Source organism: Haliotis cracherodii, unplaced genomic scaffold (assembly GCF_022045235.1).
Source record: "Haliotis cracherodii isolate W230 unplaced genomic scaffold, xgHalCrac1.p SCAF_43, whole genome shotgun sequence".
Taxonomy (NCBI): domain Eukaryota; kingdom Metazoa; phylum Mollusca; class Gastropoda; order Lepetellida; family Haliotidae; genus Haliotis; species Haliotis cracherodii.
In genome coordinates, this window is record NW_027266301.1 from 518841 (window position 1) to 541049 (window position 22209).

Sequence of the window (22209 nt, forward strand, 5' to 3'; positions counted from 1 at the left end):
GAGATGTCCAATTTATTCAGATAGTTGGAGTCAATGAGCAGTGGTCAGACCCTGAAGTGATCGCATGCTAAAACAAAGCCAGGTTCATTGGGTTTTTTGGGGGGAGAATGGGTTGGAGAGGTACATTGAGGAGAGGAGATTGGTATATTTTTTATTAAAGTCTTGTGAAATTTAGATTATTATAAAGAATTTAGTACAACAAAGGTTAACCATCAAATAGAATGAAAATTAACTAGTTGAAGTGTTGATAATGATCACATAGATACCAAACAAATATCACCCCCTCATGGGAGAATCAAATGTTCTTGTTGCTGCAGTGTCAAAACAGATTACACTCCCGCACAGGGGGAGTGGGAGTGGGGGTCAGTTTCACTGTCTGGGGAGAAAGTGAAATATGAAACCTTGAATGGCAATCTTTCCTCCACTAGCTGACATGTTGCTATGGATAAACACCTCCTCTGGTCACCTGACTGATACAGTGGCAAATTCAAATCTGGATTACAATAAGGGGGAAATATTTTCCAAATTGTACGTTTTGTAGACTATCTGTATCCATATCTTTTCACAGTAAGTCTTCATAACATCCTTCTGTGTACTATGGCTGAATATCATCATTAACTGGTAAGTCGATTTTGTGATATTTCATCGAATGTATTTGACTACTGCTTTGCTTTTATCAAAAGACAGTTTTAACCATACATTGTGGCCACACACCCTTTGTGCATAGGCTTGAACCCCGGCTTTTAACTTTTGGCAAGAAAGACTATCAGGCTCTTCATACATCACCTCGGTATGTGTTGTATTTAAGTAAGACAGGCAACAAGAAGATAACTGAGGACCTTGTGTATATTTGCTATAACTGCTATCTTCAATAAATGGACTGGAGCACCAAAGTTGACTTGTGATTAGAGAGCTACATCATCCCCAGGATCAAAGAGTGGTTAACTAGAGAAAGGGACCAAAGGTAGAAGGGTACAGTACCCGACACCTAAGGTTACATATGGCGGAGATGCTCTAAGATCACCGTGGCATGCTCATCGCAAGTTTGAACGGTTTGCATCTGCAGCTGAGTAGATGGACACTTGATTGTTGTTAGCCTGACACGAACCGAAGCTATTTGCCATTCACGTTAGGTGATGTCCACTGAAGGAGGACCCTTGCTGTACGCTTGAGTGCTTAGGAACTTTCTGCAGTATTATTAGACTGTTTGATTAGTGTAACTGTGTGTGTATTGGGAGAGTTTTTGATTGTATTACTCGTATCTATTGCTTGTATCAATTAGGTGGTCTTCAGCATGTCATCTGATGATGAGGGTACAGTAGTGAAGTATTCTACCCCTCTTAATCACGCCTCTATTGATTTGAATGTATTGCCTCCAAATTTTGCAACCTTGGTAGATCCAGTGGTTAGATCTCCAATTAGAGAGATAGGGTTATCATTTATTTCACCTACCTACGACAGGAGGTTTGATTCTTTTAACGAGTCTATTGCTGATACAACTGTTAACTTCAAAATGCCATTTGAGAACGAGGAAGGCGGGGCATCTAACATAAAGAAAGAGGGAAGGTCTAGTTTCTTTTCTACTGATCAGGATGACTCCATGTACAGATAGCAGTACATTAAAACTGCGACTGAGTGTGCTGATGACCAACACCCAGTGAAGAACAGGACACAAACATTCCATCAACATCACAGAAGTGGTTGTGCATCAACACAAGTTGATATCAGGGACATGAGTGACCATGATGTGCCCTGTGAACAAAACTGGAGCCCTGCTCCAAGGAATATGAACATGGAGCAGCATAGGATGTCACAACCACAATTATGGAACATTTGTGGACAATGCGGTAGGGACACATTTTATCTCCGAGAGTTTTGTTAGATCTATGCAATGTTTTCAATGCTGTAGGATAGGCCACCTAAGCAGATTCTGCTTTTCTAATTAAGCCAACATGTGCAAGGGTTAACAAACGCAGTGCTACATGAGGATTTGAGCCTGCCGCCAATATAGCAAATATTGATTTTTACAATGCGAAATAATACAGAACCAGATCATAGAAATGATAGGTGATTTGTGCGAGGTTGTTGTTTTGACATGTAGTGTGGGCTTATCTCACAGCAGTATTAGGGTTAAGAATTCTGGAAAGACTTCCGGCGCCCTATGTGACTATATGAATTCAAATGTATTCTCATCTATTGGAGGTGAGAGTTGATTTCCTATAACAAAACGAGGTGCAAGGTCATTGGTCAGTGCACTTGGGAAACTGTTAGATGTGTTAGTCATATCTAAAATTCCTCTTACAGTTGGTCAGCTATGTGTTGTACAGGACTTTCAGGTCTTTTAGCCTTATCAATTGATGTGTTGTTAGGCTTAGATTTCTTGTGGAGCCAGAAGACTCACATTGATGTTAGCCACAATAGGTTGACTTTGTGGGATGGACTTACAGAGACAAAGTTCATTGCCTATTCAGATTATTCCAACATTGTTACATGTATATGTGATGTGGTACCACCACCACACACCAAAACTTTGTTGCCGGTGTACATTAATGACCCAGATATAAAGTTAGGCGTCGTCGATCCAATTGAGTCTATTGTAGAATCGTTACACATGTTAGGTGCTAGATGTCTCACTTCATCTGTCAATCAAGTACCTTTGTTTAGGTTGATGAACCCTGCTAGTTCAGAGATAAAGATAGCGATAGGTGTCATTGAAGAAGTCGATATTGCCAATGTGTATGGAGAGTTAGGAGACAGTGTCAATACACATACCACATATCACCACAGGTGACAAAGCATTCAACCATGTTGATATTGACGGGACTCAATCATTAGGTGACAGGATTATGGATATCCAAATATGAAATGGAAGTTGAGGAATGCGATACCAAGTCCGATTTGCAGGTGTCTCGAAAAGAGAAGGGGTCCTAAGTGAGTTTCTCAATTCAGAAATTGTGGAGGATTTCCATGTCAGAAGAACAATGACAGGGAAAGTGAAGAAAGAAAACAACAAACAAACAAAAAGTAAACAATAGAACTGCAAGTAAGGAAGTGTGATAACCATATAGGTATATGATATACAGAGGATATGTAGATCCAAGGTTATAATAACAAGTTGGTTTTAGTCCCATGTTATAGTGTCATGTGTCAAAGCAAATGGGTACCCAGATAGGTAATCAAGGATGATAATGAAAAGTCGTAGAGGTAACATGCCTACGCAGATATGAAATGATGAAAAGTCGTAGACGTAACATGCCTACGCAGATATGAAATGATGAAAAGTCGTAGAGGGAACATGCCTACGCAGATATGCAATGATGATAAACCGTGTAGGTAACATGCCCACGCCATAATAATGTCGACAAGGACGTAGAGGGAACATGCCTACGTGTATTTGAGAGTGATAAAACACATAGAAGACCGGATGCCTATGTTGTTTGAAAAGCTTGAGAGATCAAGTCTAGAGATGCCTGACAGTCTCTAGTTGTGAGGTAGATATGTCTCTACCTCAGGTTGCTGAGTATATTGAGGACAGTTGAAAAACTAACGATGAATTCACTCGGGACGAAAGGACAGAGGGTCGATTTGTCACGTAGTCTGGGTGAAGACATATAAATCGGTCATGGGATGTAGATGATTGGCCAATCATATGTATACAGAAGAGTTTTGCCTGGCCAGAAGGCTGTTGTATACCTCATGTTGAGGAGAGGGAATGTTTCAAGAGAGTACAGACAGAATATTAAAGAGGTTTTTTTTTTAGTTGAGATGCTGACACAGACTAAGACACAACAATAGGAGTGAAAAAGGGACATAAGGTTATATATTACTGGGAGTGAAGATGTAAGAAATCAGAAGTTGATTAAAAACAAGGCCTTTTAACTTAAACATATTCAACTGACCCACAAGTACAGCATATTATTGACACATAAACTGGAACTGTATGAACATAAGCGCTGTGTTCTGCGGTTTACTTAATGTTGGTAGACATTATTGATGAGAGAGTAATATGTTGTATGGTACATTGGTGACGATCAGTTGGGATTGTTGTTTTTGTTTTTCTTTACTTTGGGGAAGATATGGCTTCATTGGGATAACAGAGTAGGAACTGAGATCAGATTTAAGATCTGAGAGGTTACTTGGATATTTGCGTTCTAGAGGACCCTGAGGCTTCACACTTAAGGTGATGATGACACTACTGATGATGGGGAACCCATTGACGACATGCATTCCGGATATCTATCTCTGGGGTAATACCTTCAGATATATGGGACGACTTAACGTACGAACAGACATGGTATCATACATTCACTACTGAATTGCCCAAGATCTCTAACTATCCCATTCTACTTAGAGATACATGTCTTCAGGCGAATCACACGTCCTGTGATGAGAATATGAGGGCTGTATTGAATCTTACTTACGGCGTACATGATGACATTTTCAAAGACATGTTAGAAGGGGTTACTTTGATATATATCAATGATATAAATATTATTCTTCAAGGTCAAATTGTTGGTTCTCAGACACGCTCTAAAAGAGCTTTACTACCTTTTATTGATTAATTGTCACACAATTTATTTGGAACCGCCCGTGACATGACGTTAACATAATACGACAACATATCAATATCTTTTCAAATGGAATGAGAGCAGAATAAGCAGCTTTTAATGTGTCACAAGATTACATGGGTTCGTACATGTCTAAGGCCAATGACAGAATGGACGGTTTGAAGCAAGGTATAATTGCAAATCATAATGAATTGCCTGAACTAATAAAGGTAGAGAGAGGATGGTAAGATACGATGGTTTCAGGCCATGTATGCACATTGGATACAACTTGTTGCAAAGGAATTACATTTTGCTACTATGGTTGAAAGGAAGATTAATCAGTTGAGCACAGGATTATATAAGTTGTTAGAAAATGTTCTATCACCCGAGGTGATACCTTTCCGACATTTAAGGCGTGCTCTAAGGAGAGCATTAAAGGATAAATATCCAAATTTCCATCTGGTTCAAAAGGATTTTGCCATACTATTACACAACTACCAAGGTACATTACGTAAGACATGACAGTTCTGTTTATGTCACTATGATGTTACCAGTAACATCCAAAGATAGGGAAGCACAACTTTATCAAGTTATGTCATTCCCAATTCCTCTAAATCACACTTCTGGTGATGCCACAGAAGTTGGTGAGACAATATCATATATTGCCATTTCTACAGTTGACAAGACATTTATGGAATTCACAAGTGATCAATATGAATATATGCACTCAAAATCATATGCTAATAAAAGGCCACACTCTACCAGCTCAAAAATCATTTCAAAATCCTTCATGCAATTTGGCTTTGTTCCTTAATGATATTGACTTGGTTCATGAAGTTTGTGAAATTGGACTTGTTCCAAATGGTGCAGGTCATTTTATGTTTGAACTAAATTCTGGTGACCCGTTGTTATCTTGAATTTCCAAAATTGTCTACTCTTGTCCAGATAAGACCAAGATGATGAAAGGCTGTAGTTTGTGCGCTATACCATTGTTGTGCAACTGTAGAGTGGATGGAGATGGAATGACAATACCACCTAGACTGACGGGATGTCATGAAGCAACCACTAAAAAACCAAAACTAATTTCAAATATCCTCTGAATGTAGGGCTACTGAGACACTACTTTTCGGCAGATGATCTCAGAGCAGAAGTGGAAAATTTCCTAACAGATGAACCTGCTAGTTATGATATTCCAGAATTTCAGGTAGCTTATCATACCTTTTCATAAATAATGGGTGATGATAAAAAGATAAGCATTAGTCTTCATAGAGCTGTGAAACTCGCAAAACAAAACAAATCTACACTGACCCAACCGATCCTATTTTTATGAATAACTGGACTCCAGTAGGAGGGACTCAATGGCTTATCAGGAACATCATATATGATTTATGGATGCTTCTTTGGACTCCTACTTTTAATTATCTACATGGGAATTCTGTCAAGAGGGTTAATTGTGCTAATTTTGGCTTGTCATCTTGAGAAAGCTTCAGCTTCAGCTCTGAACCGAAACTCAGAAAGGCATTTTAGATGGCTTCCCCCAACTCCATCCCCCATAAAGGCTTCAACCGATAATAACCTGGCAAATATCAAAGCAATGTTTGATATTAATATTCTATTCTATGCAGGAGTTTTGGTTATCTTTGCCATAGCAGTGTATATTATCATGAAAAGAATGATAAATTCTAAGACTTATTTGGAAATAGAACTGACTTCTAGAACTAAATGTACTCAGGTTACCTTGGCCACGATTCCAGTTAGTCCATTATATCTTAGAAGTTTAGGAACAAACATGATTCCACAATCGATCTCTATTACAAGACGATTGGTAAAATTTGACATGATTCTGTCATGGGGACCTAAGTTCGTTGATAAATACAATCACTAATGAACGTATAGAGTTACCCAGGAAGGTATCTCTATCATGGGTTAAGGCAGGTAGACTGACCAGAATGATGGATGAGGAATACATAGCAAGTGTTTCTCTGATACATGGGAATGTACAATATACCATAGTTGTTCATGAATTGGGTAGACCCTCTGCTCCACTACCTTGCACCACCGCTACTCAAACAGCTGCTGTTTGGGATGTAAAATTAATTATCCAACAGTTCCGCAGAGACCAGAGAGCATTGAAAATTCACAGTTTTAGGAATTCAAGTGATCTCAGACATACTAGTGTCCTCATGTATAAATGTTGATGTTATACTGTATTCAAGATGTTACCTTACTACCTGTTTTATGCTTTTGTGCTTACCTATATGCATATATATATATAGTATATATGAAAGGGCACACCTACCATATGAGACAAACATTGTTGAATTTCATGAGTGAAAATATATGTGTTATATATTACCAGGATGTTGTATATGGTGCATTGCATCGCAGGAGTTCTTTGATGTTTGAAAACGTATACTGTATTAGTCGATGCAGATGTCTTCTACAATAACACTTGTGAAGAGTTTTACTATTAGGAATATGTATGTTGTGGCATGTTTGATGACTTGAATATTTGTTGATAGATTGCATATGCGATCATTGCCAAATGAGACCTTTGACAATAGTCTATACAGGTGCATGTCCAGTGACTTTACGATAAGTTGATGTTGTTTTGATGTTGAAAAAAACCCAAAACTATTGTGATTGTTGAGTCAGGTGAGATGTTGTTTGATTACTGTGTATAGATGCTTAAGCTAAATTTCAACATTTACTTGAGAAATGATAAGAACAAACTGTTGTAATCTTCAGTTAAAGAGGACCTCATGGAGTATAATGCATGAATTTAAAGTAATTTCCTATTTGATTTATAAATGACTGTATTTTGGACAATACCAAGTATTTTGGGTTATCGTATTTTGGAAAATTTGGGTGATTTTTTTTTGCGGCGTTTAAAGAGTCCTGATTGGGGAAGATTATCTGAAAACCTCTATGAGCATGTTTTATTTTTTCGAAGTGGATTTTTTGTTGTTTAAACCATATTCCTATTTTGTTTGCTGTGAGAGATTTAGAGAGGATGTTTACAGGGCCGGCTGCGAAGAAATACAAGGCGAAAGTTGTGAGGATGGAGGCAGGACAGATGGTGGGGGAGCTTGTAGTGTTGGAAGTGTCCAATTTCCTTTTTTGGGGGTTGTTGTTTGCGTGGGTGAGTCGGCTGGTTTGGGGGGAGGTGACTGAAGTGTTTTTGCCGAACTCGTCAGGGATGAGTGTTTCTTACTTACTTACTAACTTACTTTGGAGCTTTAACGTGCGCTTTCCGACTGATGCGTATTTCGCACACGGGCCCGGCCAGGCCATTTATTGTGTTTCCGAAAGGGGCGAAAATGGCCTGTGCAACCCAGGAGGGGGCTGTAGGGGTTGCTTATATAGAATTTGGGAATTTTGAGATTTGGAATAGATGCCGATGGGGTTGGGGAGGAGAACTAAGGGAGCTGGGTATGGTGAATGTTTGTTTGTTTATGTGATTTTGATTTAGTAGATTATTTTGTGTTTAGATGCGTTTTATTAGTTCCGTTTTGATTAAGAATACGCCTAAGGCCTTGAAGTTTTCTAGTTTATTTTGTGGGTTTAGTATTGCTTCTAGAGTGAGAGCCTTGTTTAGATTGAGGGTGGTTTGTAATGCGGTTCGATGTGTTAGGTAGTGTGTGCAGTGGATGAGTGGGTGTCCTGTGGTTTCTACTTGTTTGCAGTGTAGGCAGGTACCTGTAGTGTGTTTTTTTTAATTTTTTAGGTGGTTATTTAGGTTGATGTGTCCTGTTTGCAGTTTAGTGATTACTCTGTCGATTTTTTTTGATGGATGGAGAATTTTTGGTTTTTGTTAGTGGTTTGCTGAGCACTTTTTTGATTTGGCTATTTGAGTTTAGATAGAGGTTATGCCATTTTTTGTGATTTTTTGCTTGTTTACACTTTTAATTTCTGATTTTGAGATGGGTAAGTTTAAGCTTATTTCTGGGATTTTGAGGGATAGTTTAGCTGCTTTATCGGCGTTTTCATTACCGTATATTCCTACGTGGGCGGGTATCCACAAGAAGGTTATTTGTTTGCCTGCCTTAGTGAGGTCGTTGGAGATTTTAAGTATTTGGGTTATTAATTTAGGTCGGTTTTTGGTATTTTTTTTGGAGGGCTTGCAGTCCACTTAGGGAGTCGGTAAGTATTAGGAATTTTTTGGTGGTTTTTGGATTCTTGATTATGGAGGGTTGAGGCCATGCCCATTAGTTCTGCCGTGAATATTGTTTGGTTGTTTGGGAGTCGGAAGGATTGTGTGGTTTCAGTTGGTTGTGTGGTATGGACTCCGAAACCTGTGTGTTTGGAGGTCGGGTCTGAGTATCCGTCCGTGCAAATGTGACACCAATTTGGCCAATTTTCGTGTATGTATGCTAGTGTGATACAGCTCGCTATAACGCTACCAATGGGGTCCAAATAATTGGTGGGCGTTATAGACGATGAGCCGTTTAACCGAGGCCGAGGCGCGCGCTCGGATAATCTCAAATCATCAATATGTGTTTATCTCACGTCACATCAAAATAGTATATATTTTTATGGACCTAGATCTACCTGTAATATCATTCATTTATTAAATCTGTCACATTTCACAATGTCTGAAATACGTATTCCATTTCAATTTATCATTTTTAATCGATAAATTAAAAAATTATTCACTATTTCCCGCGATGTTATTGAAAATAAAATTCTCGGACACACATTTCGACAACGGGTCCACATCGAACATGTCAAAGAGCAAAATAAAGACGTTTTAAACAAATCTTTAAATATATTATACAAAGTGATAAATAAAATCAACAAAAATATATCTAAAAGTAATCAAACTTACATCTAAGTTATTATTTCCGTCGTTTCGTGCGATCGCTTGTAATGTAAGTCAAATGACATCTCGGCTTTCGTCGCCTTGAATTCTCGGCTCGGACACAATGTTTAATGCAAAAATATATGCATGAAAAATCTTTGTCACAGCTCGTAACCTAGCACGATACATTCGCGAAGTTCCATATTTTTAATATATATCGTGATTTCCTGCTTAAAACGTTCAGATTAACACGATTTAACAAAAAATCTTTCTTACTTACTTACTTACTTTGGAGATTTAACGTGCGCTTTCCGACTGATGCGTATTTCGCACACGGGCCCGGCCAGGCCATTTAATGTGTTTCCGAAAGGGGCGAGGGTGGTCTGTGCAACCCAAGAGGGGGCTTTAGGGGTTGCTTATATAGAATTTGGGAATTTTGAGATTTGGAATAGATGCCGATGGGCTTGGGGAGGAGAACTAAGGGGGCTGGGTATGGTGGATGTTTGTTTGTTTATGTGATTTTGACTTGGTAGGTTATTATGGTTTTAGATGCGTTTTATTAGTTCCGTTTTTATTAAGAATACGCCTAAGGCCTTGAAGTTTTCTAGTTTATTTTGTGGGTTTAGTATTGCTTCTAGAGTGAGAGCCTTGTTTAGATTGAGGGTGGTTTGTAATGCGGTTCGATGTGTGAGGTAGTGTGTGCAGTGGATGAGTGCGTGTTCTGGGGTTTCTGGTTGTTTGCAGTGTGGGCAGTTACCTGTAGTGTGTTTTTTAAATTTTTTTAGGTGGTTATTTAGGTTGGTGTGTCCTGTTTGGAGTTTAGTGATTACTCTGTCGATTTTTTTTGATGGATGGAGAATTTTTGGTTTGGTTAGTGGTTTGCTGAGCACTCTTTTGATTTGGCTATTTGAGTTTAAATATAGGTTATGCCATTTTTTTGTGATTTTTTGTTTGTTTACACTTTTAATTTCTGATTTTGAGATGGGTAAGTTTAAGCTTATTTCTGGGATTTTGAGGGATAGTTTAGCTGCTTTATCGGCGTTTTCATTACCGTATATTCCTACGTGGGCGGGTATCCACAAGAAGGTTATTTGTTTGCCTGCTTTTGTTAGGTCGTTGGAGCTTTTAAGTATTTGATTTATTAATTTAGGTCGGTTTTTGGTATTTTTGTTTTGGAGGGCTTGTAGTCCACTTAGGGAGTCGGTAAGTATTAGGATTTTTTGGTTGTTTTTGGATTCTTGATTGTGGAGGGCTGAGGCCATGCCCATTAGTTCTGCCGTGAATATTGATTGGTTATTTGGGAGTCGGAAGGATTGTGTGGTTTTAGTTGGTTGTGTGGTATGGACTCCGAAACCCGTGTGTTTGGAGGTCGGATCTGAGGATCCGTCCGTGTAAATGTGACACCAATTTGGCCAATTTTTGTGTATGTATGCTAGTGTGGTAATTTTAGCTATGTTTGGGTCGGTTTGTTTATTTATTTGGCTAGCTAGTGTTGTGTCTATTTTGGGTATTTTAAGTTTAGGGGTGAAGATATTTGATTGTTTGCAGTTTTGTTTAAGATTTTTAATTTGGTGTTCATTTAGGTAGTTTGTTATTCTTTGGGATATTGGGGTAAGTAAGGGGTGTTTACGAGCTAGAGCTTGGTTTTTAGGGCTGATGTTTTGGTTTATTAAGTTTTGGATGAGAGGGTTTGATTGGGACGCGGCCCAGAAATTTAAGCTTAGCTGTTCCCTGCGTAGACTTAGTGGCATTTCTCCTGTTAAGGCCTGAAGTGAGGTGTAGGAGGTGCCATGTTGGGAGCGTGTAATGAGTTTGAGAGCCTGATATTGTATTGAGTCAAGTTTTTTAGATAGAGAGTTGTTTAGGGTGTTGTATATGGCGCAGCCGTAGTCTAGTTTTGATCTAATTAGGGATATGTAGAGAGAGAGGAGAGTATCTTTGGAGGCTCCCCAGTTAGAGCCAGTTAGGCATCTTAGGGTGTTTAGGTCTTTACTGCATTTAGTTGTTAGGTTTTGGATGTGAGCATCCCAGGTGAGATGTTCATCGAAAATAAGTCCTAAGAATTTGGTTTGTTTTTGAAATTTGATTGTTTGATTGTTTAGCTGGAGGATTGGGGAGGCGGGTTTCATGTTTTTATGTTTGAATACTATTCCTGTTGTTTTTTCTGAGTTAAGGGAGAAGCCCCATTTGTCAGCCCATTGTTGTATTTTATTAAGAGATTTTTGGAGTAGATTTTTGGCCATTTTCATGCTTTTAGTGCGGATCCAGATGGCTCCATCATCCGCGAATTTTGATGTGTTTACTTTAGGGGATAGACCCTCGAATAGATCGTTTATCATTATATTGAAGAGGGTGGGGCTGAGGATACTGCCCTGTGGAGTGCCATTTTCTAGGGGACATTGGTCCGATAGAGTTTGGTCTATACACACGGTTATTTTACGATTGTTTAGGAAGTCCTGGATGTAGTTTATTATCTGACCTTTGAGTCCTATTTTTTTAAGTTTTTGTATTAGCCCATCGTGCCATACCATGTCGAAAGCTTTAGAGAAGTCTAAGAAGATGCCTGTGGTATATTGTTTATTTAGTTGTCCTGTCTTAATATCTTGTTCTAGTCGGGCGAGGTTATCTAGGGTTGAGCGGACAGGAGTGAAACCGCTTTGATCTGGGTTTATGGTGTTATTTTGGGTTAAGTAATGTTGTAATCTATTTTTAGCCATTGATTCCATTACTTTACATAAGTTTGAAGTTAGGGATATTGGTCTATATGAGTGAGCTTGATTAGCTGGTTTATTAGGTTTAGGGATTGGTATGACTAGGGCCTGTTTCCAGGGAGTAGGAACCTGTCCGTTTAGGTAGATGAGGTTGTATAGTTTGAGTAGTGCCTGGAGCAGTTTTAGGGGGAGTTTTTTAATTATTTGGTAAGAGGTTAGGTCTAATCCTGGGGCTGTGCCCTTTTTCCTGTTTTGGATTACGTAGAGGAGCTCCTCCATTGTATAGGGTTGATTTATTTCTAGATTGTTATTGTTTGGTTCTTTTGTGGGTTTGTTTTCTGTTTTAAGTTTATCTTGGAATTTTTGGCTGAAGTTGCTGTTACTGCTAACGGCCGAAAAGTGGTTGGCGAGATTATTTGCTTTTTGGGCGGGGTTGGTTGAGTTGTTAATGTTAGGGTTTTTTTTATGTCGTTTTAAGCCTCTAATGGCGTGGATTTTGCGCCAGACCGTTCTGGCATCTGTACGGTTATTTATACCTTCGCAGAATTTTTTCCAGTCTCTACTTTTGGCTATTTGGACTAGTTTTTGAACCTGGTGGTTTAGTTCGTGGGCTATGTTTAAATATTTGTAGTCGCGTTTTGCTTTATTGAAGGCTGATTTACGTTTTCGTCTAGTCTGTTCTATTTCCTCATTCCACCAAGGTACCGTCGGTTTGCCTGTCTTAGATGTTTTGAAGGGGATGGAGGTTTTGGCTGCGTTTATTATATAGTCTGTTAGGTTTTTACAATAGGTTTCTGGATCATTATTTTCTATTTCGTTTAAGTTAGCTTCGTTGCAGATATCTTGGAATTGGTCCCAGTTAGCGTTGTTGTAATGGAATTTTGGTTCTTGGTTTTCTGTTTGGATTGGTACGTTTGTATTTCCTATGGTTATGTTTATGGGGAAGTGGTCGCTACCTAGCGGGACGTCGTGCACTTCCCATTGAGTGCTTTGGGCTAGATCTGCGGTGCATATGGTTAGGTCGATAGCCGACATTTTTTGGTTTATCTTATCGTACCTCGTGGGTTGGTTGCTATTAAGGAGTACTAGGTCGTTTGTTTCTATCCATTCGGAGATTAATTTGCCATGATTATCTATTTTATCATCTATGCTCCATGTAGGATGGTGAGCGTTAAAGTCTCCTAGGAATATAGTAGATTTATCGCTTATTTTGAGTAGTTTGTTTAGATCCTCAGGTTGGACTTTTTGTTCCGCCCAGTGGTAAATATTTATGATGTTTATGTTTCGGTTATTTAATGTGATTTTAATGCCGTTGGCTTCTAGGTTTGGCGTGTCTATTTTTATTTCTTCGTAATTTATATCTTCCCTGATAAATATGATTAGTCCTCCTGCGGCTCTTCTTGTTTTCGGTTTAGCTCTGTCAGTTCTAACTGAGTTGTAGTTAGGTAGTGTGAATTTCGATTTTTTTGAGAATTTGGTTTCCTGTATACAAGCAATGTGAGGGCCTTTATTTAGTTTAAATTTAGTTTTTAGTTCATGGCCGTGGGAGGTGAGTCCGTTGGCGTTCCACTGAAAAATATTTAGTCCTTCCATTATTGGTTTCGGGTGATTGGTGATTTAGTTTTTAGTTTTTATTTTATTCGGTGAGTTCTTTTAGATGGAGGTTAAAGAGGAAGAAGGGAAGATCGGTTAATTTTAGATTGAAAGCTACTTTGTGGAAGGATTCCATACTAGCTTTTGGTGAGTTTTGACTATGCATATATGCTAGGAGTAAGGTGAGGTTATTTAGGTTTGGGGTGTTGGCTGGTTGGGAAGTGTGGTTTGTTTTAGTTGGAGTAGTGTCTATTGTTTCCTCAGTAGTGGAGAAATCTTCGTCATGGGTTGGATTAGGTTTAGCTGGTTGAGTTTCCATGGGGGAGGCATGTGATGTGGAGGGTTGTGAAGGTGTTGGCGGGATGGGTGTAGCTGATGTTTTCTTAGTGTTTGTGTTTTGTTGTTGTGCTTGCTTGTGGGAGAGCGTTGTTGCCATATGGGCTGTAGGGTGCTTGGATGAGGGTCGTGTTGTGGTGGTCATTTTGAGGTTTGTTTTGCATGCGGGGGTTGATGTTTTGGGAGGGTTCGTGGTTGGTTGAGTGGCTGCTTGTGTGTGTGAGGTGGGTGCGGTTTCTCGGTAGGGGTCCCAGACAGAGCTGTCGGTTATGGGTGTGGTGTTTGTTTGTGGGATGGTGTTTGGGTGTGGTGTAGGGAGGAGTGGTTTAGATGCAGGTGTAGCAAATTTTCGTGTTTGGATTTTAGGGTTAACCCAAGGGAAACAACTGAGGACTTACAATTATACTCTCTAGAAGCTAACATAAACCAAGACCAAAACCCTCAACCCCTAATCACCAGCACGCGCAGAATAACCTCAACTAGAAACGGAAAAAACGGTCCCAACCTCCATTGTCATAATCAACTTTAAAAAAACCGCTAAATTCCCTGAAGCCCCCAAACACATATCCTTCGGAGCCCACACCAACTTAGAAGTCAAACCCTATATAAAGCAGGTTAAGCAATGTTCAAAGTGCCTCAAATACAACCACACTGCTTCCCAATGCACCTACCCTAAAACTAAATGTAAAAAATGCGCACAAACAGACTGCCCAGGCACATGCACACCCTGGTGCATCCACTGCAAATCCACCCAACACACCTCACTTTCAAACCAATGCCCACACAGACACACACTCACCCAGCAGGCCAACAAACACATAAACATAGAAACGGCTAAAATCCAAAAATCTTTCGCCAACTTCTGAAATTTATCAAACACGAGCTTGGTATCACAGCTATAATTTGATTGGCTGCCTGAGGTCACGTGCTCAAAATTGACCAATCACGAAACTTGTAGTAGATTTCGGCAAGAAAGCGTCATTAGAAACAAATTTTAATCCAATGAAATCGCTTGTTATAACTACGGAAAAAAAACAGGCGATGTTACGAAAGCGCGATTACGAAATGAATGACCGCCGTGTTGTGACAGCAACTACATGTGTGTGACAGTGTCGCCTCAAATTGGATTGCCCACTAATTAAGAATATAAACTTCGCTTGTGGTTCACTTTTATTGCATGCATGCGCTTCTAAGATCAAAGGTCGATAGTGTGAAAAGTTAACTAGTTGAACAATCGTATTTCCGAGACTTGCCGCAGATGTTTTCAAACAGATTATTAGAACTCCATTCAGCGATAAACGGTTGATTATGCAATGAGAAGCGTTATGTGCAAATGAACAACGAACAACAATACAATTATGTCTGTGTAAAACTATCAGTAATAAAAGTGTACATAAATTTTGGGAGCCATGCGTTACCGCGCGTAGTAACTGAAGTAGCGCTTTATTAAAGAGCGCAATAGCGAGCGATCACTGTAGTTTTAGCTATGTTTGGGTCGGTTTGTTTATTTATTTGGCTAGCTAGTGTTGTGTCTATTTTGGGTATTTTAAGTTTAGGGGTGAAGATATTTGATTGTTTGCAGTTTTGTTTAAGATTTTTAATTTGGTGTTCATTTAGGTAGTTTGTTATTCTTTGGGATATTGGGGTAAGTAAGGGGTGTTTACAAGCTAGAGCTTGGTTTTGGGGACTGATGTTTTGGTTTATTAAGTTTTGGATGAGAGGGTTTGATTGGGACGCGGCCCAGAAATTTAAGCTTAGCTGTTCCCTGCGTAGACTTAGTGGCATTTCTCCTGTTAAAGCCTGAAGTGAGGTGTAGGAGGTGCCATGTTGGATGCGTGTAATAAGTTTGAGAGCCTGATATTGTATTGAGTCAAGTTTTTTAGATAGAGAGTTGTTTAGGGTGTTGTATATGGCGCAGCCGTAGTCTAGTTTTGATCTAATTAGTGATATGTAGAGAGAGAGGATGGTATCTTCGGAGGCTCCCCAGTTAGAGCCAGTTAGGCATCTTAGGGTGTTTAGGTCTTTACTGCATTTAGTTGTTAGGTTTTGGATGTGAGCATCCCAGGTGAGATGTTCATCGAAAATAAGTCCTAAGAATTTGGTTTGTTTTTGAAATTTGATTGTCTGATTGTTTAGCTGGAGGATTGGGGAGGCGGGTTTCATGTTTTTATGTTTGAATACTATTCCTGTTGTTTTTTCTGAGTTAAGGGAGAAGCCCCATTTGTCAGCCCATTGTTGTATTTTATTTAGAGATTTTTGGAGTAAATTTTGGACCATTTTCATGCTTTTAGTGTGGATCCAGTTGGCTCCATCATCCGCGAATTTTGATGTGTTTACTTTAGGGGAAAGTCCCTCGAATAGATCGTTTATCATTATATTGAAGAGGGTGGGGCTGAGGATACTGCCCTGTGTAGTGGTATTTTCTAGGGGACATTGGTCCGATAGTGTTTGGTCTATACCCACGGTTATTTTAGGATTGTTTAGGAAGTCATGGATGTAGTTTATTATCTGACCTTTAAGTCCTATTTTTTTAAGTTTTTGTATTAGCCCGTCGTGCCATACCATGTCAAAAGCTTTAGAGAGGTCTAAGAAGATGCCTGTGGTATATTGTTTTTTTAGTTGTCCTGTCTTAATATCTTGCTCTAGTCGGGCGAGGTTATCTAGCGTTGAGCGGCCAAGAGTGAAACCGCTTTGATCTGAGTTTATGATATTATTTTGGGTTAGGTAATGTTGTAATCTATTATTAGCCATTGATTCCATTACTTTACATAAGTTTGAAGTTAGGGATATTGGTCTATATGAGTTAGCTTGATTAGCTGGTTTATTAGGTTTAGGGATTGGTATAACTAGGGCCTGTTTCCAGGGAGATGGAACCTGTCCGTTTAAGTAGATGATATTGTATAGTTTGAGTAGTGCCTGGAGTAGTTTTAGGGGGAGTTTTTTAATTATTTGGTAAGAAGTTAGTTCTAATCCTGGGGCTGTGCCCTTTTTCCTGTTTTGGATTACGTAGAGGAACTCCTCCATTGTGTAGGGTTGGTCTATTGCTAGATTGTTATTGTTTGGTTCTTTTGTGGGTTTGTTTTCTGTTTTAAGTTTATCTTAACTTCAAGCTTCTGGGTGTTTCGGGTGTGCATGTCCTCCACCACCACCGCAACGGTCACCACCACCACCATTTCTTCTCAGGTATGGTGACGTGATTGTCAACGTTGAGGTGCAAGGCCCTGTTGCACATGGCGATCGTATTGTAGCGAACGACAGATGTAGCCGGATCGCTGTGACGTGCAGCCTTGGTGGTCAACTGTTGACGACGGGGAGCCTTTCCTCCGGGGAATGTAGCCGAGGTGGATTGACATGCTCTCATTTTCGATTCGATGATTTTTTTTCACAATTTAAACTGAACCCACTCGAGTGTTTGCTCTATTTTTTTTATTTTTATAGGAGAGGAGTGGCTCGAAAATCTCTGCATGCTGATGGGTCCAAAATTCTACGTTCAGATTGGTCCGTTACGGTGCCTGGTCTGAGCCCCATGTTTTCCAAACCGGCCAGACCCTTGTGTTTCTTTTCCATAGGAAATTGTATGTTTCATGGGAGAGAAAGCACAACCGCTGTTCGCCCAATCAGAAACCAGCACAGTGCGTTTGGTCGAAAACCCAAGCTTCTGATTGGTTGAATTTCGATCCAGTTTTTCGGGTGTGCACTTCCATCACCACCACCACCATTTCCTCTCGGGTATGGTGACGTGATTGTAAACTTTTAGGTGCAAGGCCCCGTTCCACAGGGCGACCGTTTTGTAACGCAACAACAGACGTTCGTCTAAGTTAAAGTAGGTGAGTTGCGATCACCTAAGCGCAACGATAATTTTGTGGATGCATGAATTCTAAAGGTGGACATACATGGACATACATGTACGTGGTGTATGGATGCATATGTGGTGTACTTCGTGTATCAATGCATACACGGTTGTCACTCGTGTATACAAACATATATATATATACACAGACGTGGTGTTTTACTCGTGTATACATACATGTGTGTTGTCACTCGTGTATCCATGCAAACGTGATGCCACTCATGTATTGACGTATGACGTTTATTAACACATACTTGGTGTAACTCGTGTTTCAGCACATACGTGGTGTAACTCGTGTATATACATACATACCTGGTATCACTTGTGCATGACGTGTATTAATACATATTTGGAACATGCAGCACACGTACTTCTGTGCCGTACACATGTAACTTGCAGCGCTCGTACATATACTCAACAACCCTTCCTCGCCTCAAAGGCCTTCCTCAAATCACACCTCTTCACCTCATACCCCCTCCTCACTTACTTACTTACTTTGGAGATTTAACGTGCGCTTTCCGACTGATGCGTATTTCGCACACGGGCCCGGCCAGGCCATTTATTGTGTTTCCGAAAGGGGCGAAAGTGGTGTTTGCAACCCAGGAGGGGGCTGTAGGGGTTGCTTATATAGAATTGGGGAATTTTGAGATTTGGAATAGATGCCGATGGGGTTGGGGAGGAGAACTAAGGGAGCTGGGTATGGTGGATGTTTGTTTGATTATGTGATTTTGACTTGGTAGATAATTTCTTTTTTAGATGCGTTTTATATTAGTTCTGTTTTGATTAAGAATACGCCTAAGGCCTTGAAGTTTTCTAGTTTATTTTGCGGGTTAGTATTGCTTCTAGAGTGAGAGCCTTGGTTAGATTGAGGGTGGTTTGTAATGCGGTTAGTAGTATAGGTAATGGGGGTTCTGGACCACTTCCACAGGAGCCAGATTTATATACCTATACTGCTACTACAGGGGGGATTTTTTATGCAAAAATGATGATGCGATTCAATGATAGTCATGAGGTTAAGTTGAATTGGCTCTAGCTCACCAATACCTGGGGCCAATCATTGCTTTAGATGAGCCTAAATGGTAATAAAAATATTCTTTATTATTTTTATCAATAAAGCGATATTCAACATTTTTATTAAGTTCTTTGTTCATTTTACTAGGAGACCAGAAACAATTCATAACGGTATTTGGTTGGTTTGACATCACTGATATAATAAAAACCTTGTGGTAATTCTCTCCATTTAATAGCTTTTTCGATTGTTGTGTTGTAATTCTCCATTATTATATATTTATGTAAGCATTTGTCTAAATGTGATCTAACGATAGTAAGCAATCTATTTTTAATCTCCAACCAGTTCTTTGGTTTTGGCACGGAATAATTGACGTGCTTGTTGCCTCCCCTGTTCTATGGACTTTTTTTTCTCGTCTTCGCTAATACCACTGGTCTTATGAGATTTTGATCCAATCTCCTGCTTCATTGCATTGTATTTGGTGAGTTCTGACAGAACTAAACGAAACATCCTCGGATATCTTACAATCGACCATTGCTGTCGAAATATGATCCTCAATGCTGCTCAACTTTGCTTCGGCGAGTATCCGAATACTGTCATGTTTTAATGCTTTCTTTTGTAACCTATGAGAAATGAATTTTATCGCTATTCCTGCCAGTCCCGAGACTCCAGCGGCTATTTCCATGCCAAGCACAATAGGCGTGGCGATTATAGTTGATAGTAAACCAACACCAGCTACACCGAGTCCCATGCCAGCTGTTACAAGCACGGTGTCAACTCCATCCAGAGCATTCACGGCTCTGCGATACTTTTTATACAATCCAAGTCTCAACTCCCTATCCTTCTCTATTCGATGTTTTATGTCGCTTATTTGATGTAATCGCAATCCATCAACAGTATCCATCTTTTCAAATGCTTCATCGAGCGCTGGATAAAAACCCATAGTGTATATTACGATCATATAATAGGCTTTAATTGGTCTTGCTTAAATGTTTTGAGAGTATACATCAACCTTATCAAATGTATATTATACAGCAAGAATATCTTAGTAAGAGAAATACTACCACTTTTAATAATTTGGACCCCCTCGAGGGTTGCAACGGGCGATGCTCCGATATGAATAATACTGCAACGTTGACGCTCGTGTTTCTTGAGCCATTTAATCGATAGACCTGGTAATATTTCGAAGGCATCTACCGGTACATCTCCGAACAAGACTTCAATAATATGAGTAGAAAGATTAGGTATTGCACTCAAGTTAACTTTAATTTCATTGAATTCAGTAACCAAATTTAACTAACGTTTTGGATTGCCGGACGACTATATAACATATGACCTGGGTTTTCTGGCAGGGGAGAGACTAACACACTTTTTCGTTTTGATGGGATATAAGCTGCGAGTACGATGCCACTATTTATTATCTTAGTTAAATTATGTGCCTTACCCATCATCGCATACGTTGGGGTAATGACGATATTCAATAGCCACTCGATGTTTGCTTCGACCATAGTCCATTTATTATCGTCGTTGTGAGTAAGATTGTACGAAGTGTTTTTCTTAAGGAGTCTACTAACAACGTCGACATCGCTTAAATCTTCTAGATTACCCGTGAATGTAACTTCTTTCCGCTTGTATACATTATCGTGTAAGTGTAAAGCGTATAACTTAGCATCGGTACCGGGTTTACCGAATCCTTCTGTGTCTCCGAGTTCGGAAAGCGCAATTGTATTACATTCTCTGAGCGTTCCAGGGCCTGATGCATCAACCATTATTTATAATATGGAGTGTTACGCTTAAGTATCCTATATGTACAAGTTGGTGTTTTACATCTAATACAGAAATTTTGACGTCTGAAATAATACCCCGCTTCAATTTTTTATATTGTAATGTTGAGAAAGATTCCGTTCTACCGCTATTATATTTTTCATCTTTGACTGTAATAGATCTGAGCAGAGTTGAAGGACTTTCGAGCTGAATATTATCCGTCGTGCTTATTTGATCGAGATGGATACACAACTCTTTATAGGGAACTAAATCGGGTAATGTAAATACATTCACTGTTTTGTTGGGTGGTAATGTTACTGTCCGTCCAAATCCAAGTGTAATTGCTAAGTCCTCGTCAATAAATATACCTGTTTCTCCAGTGTATATTTTCACTGTCCCATTCGACTCATTTTGTGTGATACTAATTCCATTAGGTTTAAAAAATTTATCATTGAGTGAGCATACGCTGTAATACCCATCAGGTATAGTACTGAATTTTTTAATACCACTGTTTTCACCTGGTATAAACATCTCATTATTTCTTCTCGCAGCACTTATATTGGTCCACCGTGGGTAATACATTACATCGCATAGAGCTACTTCGAGTTGTCCATCCGAGTTATCGATAGTATGAAGCAGTTCAATAGACTGACCATTTGTTATTCCTGGGAGTGTAACATACATATTAAATATACAAAGATACTATATCATAACTTAAATATGAAATCAACTTACATTACTAATCAATCGATTATAGTAACTGCCTCTGGTGCTGAGTTTACCATTAAATTCCACGATATCTTTGAAAAATAGTTTCACTGCAACTAACGATACAATCATACTAACGATTCAATACTTAAAGGGGAAGTGTACACGCAAAAATCACTTTCTTTCTTTTTCTAAACAAAACGCAATTTTAGAATTAGTTAGTATCTGTGTTTGAAAATATACACTCATTTTTTTTCACATTGAAAGTAGGAAGCTCACAATAGTGTGAAAGTGATATGCCGTTATGAGGCCTTCGTTTTACGAGCGAAATGGGCCTGAGTTATCCCCCTTAGATTATGACGTAATTGGTGCCAATTCAACTGGGTCCCTGTCTATTCTCAACGCAAAAGTTATCAAGGACCAGTTTGCGGTAAAACAACATGGTCTACGACACACTCCGGCGCAGTGGTGACTCAGCATAACACAATTCTGGCTGGCATCTGAGAGTGCTAGAATCACAAAACTGTACCTACACCATGTGAAGCGGCTCTAACAAAGCATGATGACGTCATAATGTTTATCAATTGGCACCAATGACGTCATATTGCAAGGGGCATAAGCCATGGTGTTTTTGTTATGGAAATAGAACACTTGGTAAATGTGAAAAATATAAATCGTTTTAGTGCAATAAATATGTTAATTAAATATGATGTTTTTATATTTTTGTCTATGACACTTCTATGTTAACACTTTTAATGTGGAAAAAGTACAAGAAAAAATGGTTCATTTCCGTGTGAACTTGCCCTTTAAAGAAATTAGTGCTCCATTACCGCTGGATCCAGCATGGAATCATGCAAATAATCATTATAATAAGAGGGCCTTTCGAACAT

At 39.3% G+C, this 22209-nt stretch overlaps 1 protein-coding gene across 1 annotated transcript in view; it reads right to left on the minus strand.

Moving 5' to 3' along the window:
• The window catches only part of LOC139441717 (B-cell receptor CD22-like), a 328007-nt gene that overhangs the window by 57289 nt on the left and 248509 nt on the right, over window positions 1–22209 (minus strand). The gene's annotated exons all lie outside the window — the stretch shown is intronic.